This window comes from Carassius auratus, chromosome 45 (genome assembly GCF_003368295.1).
Source record: "Carassius auratus strain Wakin chromosome 45, ASM336829v1, whole genome shotgun sequence".
NCBI lineage: Eukaryota > Metazoa > Chordata > Actinopteri > Cypriniformes > Cyprinidae > Carassius > Carassius auratus.
The window spans coordinates 4,586,534-4,589,764 of record NC_039287.1 but is presented as its reverse complement, the minus strand read 5'-3'; positions in this window follow the sequence as shown (position 1 = coordinate 4,589,764).

The following is a 3,231-nucleotide window of genomic DNA, read 5'->3' as shown; positions in this document are numbered from 1 at the left end:
TATATATATATATATATATATATATATATATATATATATATATAGCCATTTAGTTACAGACCAGGTTACAGTTAGTCAGTGGTGCAGTCTATTTAATTTGCCTCAAAATAGCAATGTGCCAACAATGCACCTTAACACACCTCTTTTTTTAGACCAGCTCACCAATGTGCACACAAATGGGTGCAAATGCATTTGCTATTTAAACAATATGGTGCAGGTACTCAAAATGTTAACTGTCAAGCTAAAACTAGCAAAAAACACATTGCGCCGGGAGTATGATAGTGCCACCAAAGTCACACAGGTGAGTGAATCCTCTGGGAGTGAGATGTCTGCCACTCACAGTTCTGCTTGGATAGTTGTTGTAAGTGTATGTACTTCCATAGACAGCCCTTATAACCTTATAAAATGATGAGAGTGGTCCCTCAGGCACTCAAAGGTGATAGAACCAGTCAGCTGACATGCAATGCTTTTTAAAAGTGTGAAAACACTGCTAAGTTTTAAACAATATCGGCATAAAACTTTATACAAATTTCTCAGTATAATGCATTAAAATAACTTGCAATTATGACTGAATGGTTAGCTGTTAGCTGGTCTCCCAGCCTGAAAAGTGACCAAAATCTCTCTAAAACCAACCAGCAGACCAGCCAAGACCAGCTTAGGATAGTTAAAAAAAAAAAATGTTTTAAAATTATGTTTTGTACTTTGTGTAGCCCCTCGTCATTGTAAAAGCAGGAGGAAGCAGCATGTATGTTGATATTGTCCAAAAGTACACTTGCCAACATTGTCGACAAACAGAGGGCACTGTATCATGAAAAGCTGAAGAAGAAAAAAAAAAGAAACTTGGCAACTTCATTTATTGGTAGAACAGAAATTATTTTTAAAAACATGTAAATACCCTTTACATTATTTAGAATGTCACTGCAATGTACTGTAACAGTTATTTTGAAGATTCATAATTGCATCTTGATTTGATTGTTTAAAAGACAACAACATAGAAAATTAAAGTAAATATTAAATTAAAGCTCCTACATTGTTGTGTTTCTTTAAATCCGGATAAGGATGAGTGTGGTAGAAAAATAATACTTAAGGATACTTAAGCAACATTTTTTTCATCTCTTCCTGGGGTGAATGGCTCTGAAGAACTGTCCTTGTCTCATTGTTTACACCGAAAAATGCAAAATAAATAAATAAATAAATAATAAAACAGCACAGAGACACCAGAAGCTTTTGTTCTCACACCTTTTTTTCTTCAGCCTTTTCTTCACTCTGGAATGCACATTTTCTGAGAGAGACAGCAATGAAAGACAGATTTATATCTCCTAAATCCTCAACTGCAGCCCTGCTATATCTATGAGGATTCTGGATTGACTTTAAATTGTATGAAAAGGGAAGAGCAAAACTGGAAGAAACAGAAAGTTACACCACACATCTCTTGGTACACAAGAACACTTATAATGTGACTAGAATGCAAAATGGCACCTTTTGGAAAATGAAATACTGGCTTTTTTAGTGCGTTGAGTTGAGCAGGGGAAAATATTTCCTTGTCAATTAGGCAGAAATTAGCCTGAAGCAAAACACATTTGACATCAGTAATGGCATTATAGAATTATGTATTTTGAACAAAAAATAGCAACCAATCAATAATTATCTGCCCATACACACCCTTCTTAATTTATACCCCAAATTAGCAAATCTCATGACTCAAACTCTAAACAATGAGTCATCTGGCTCATATGGATCAGCAAAGATTCAACTGCAATAGACACAAAACCGCTCAGATCACAGCTCACTCTCAATAACACAATCTTTCCTGTTTTTATAGTTGGATTTGCCTTTCAAATGTGTATAGCACTTGTGTAAATGCATAATCTGTCAAATCGACTCATCAGCGGCATATGTAGAATAAATAAAAGATGAGTGAGATGAAATCTAAAAAAGTACAGTCAATATCTTACTCAAGAAATGTCATGCATTACAACAGTATAAAATCTTGGCATTGATGAAGCATCTGCCACACTCTGGTAATATCCACATCTACCAACGGAGGTCAAGTCAAAGCAAATGTATGAGTATTTCCGCAAGCTATGCCACAGTGTAAGCACCAAAGACAAACAAGATTTCTCATTCACAAGAGCGCACTTAGAATGCTGATTACTGAGAAAATGCCTAAAACAGAGCTAATGTATAGTCCTTTCTTCAAAACATTGTTTCTGGAAAATATTGCCTCTGTTGCCAGGGTGCAAAAATAATTATATTCTTTTCCCCACAAGCTATAGCGTTTTTAGATAGAAAGATAAGACATAAATGAAAAAAAAAAATCATTAATATCAATAATACTTCAATCAACTCTAGTAGCTCACAGAGCTCACTTTCCTCTCAGTCCTCAACCTAATAGCTTTCTCCAGACCAAAAATCGTGTCGACTGGTCATTAAAAAGAGCACCCTTACCTATGTCCTTTCCAGTGTCACAATTGCGAGGTAGCTTCCTAGACACTCTAATGAGGCTGTGCTTCTCTTCTACTTTCTCATGTAATGATATATCTATCTTTGGCCCTTTCTATCCGTCAATTTCATTATTTTTGTAACAACACCAATGTTCCCTCAAACACCGATTGCAAGGGCAATGTTTTTGGCTTTAAAGAGTAGTCCATATAAATATTTCTGTCATCATTTACTGACTTGCATGTCTTTTCAAACCTGCATGGCTTCGGAAATGTATGTTTTTGTTCATAAAATGAGCAAATGGGGTCAAATGTTGTTTTGGGACTCCATTGACACATTCTTCATGTCTTCTTTTGTGTTCCACACAGGATAGAAGAGTGTGTAAATGATGACAGTTTGTAATTTGGGGAACTGTGCTTTAAACCTTTTTTTTTCTTCTTTGTAATGCTTTTACAGATTGGGTCTATGTTTATATTCTGAAAAACAATATAAATGTGAAACAGTGTGAATGTAGGGGATGACTGGCACATTTAAGAGGTAATAGACCTATGAGTTGACAGGATTAGTAATTAAATCTGGCACATTCCTTGATTAAACAGGTGACGAGAGCACCTCCCCATAATCCAGCAATGTAATTAACCTTCGGAGAAGTGTCTGAACCAAACAACTGGTATTATTTCCAGGCCAGAGAAAAAGATAGAGTAGCTGAGCTGTGACATTTTGCCACCAAAACTGACTTTAATAACAAAGGTCCGAGAAGGACAGATCCTGGTTTGTCATCCACCTCTC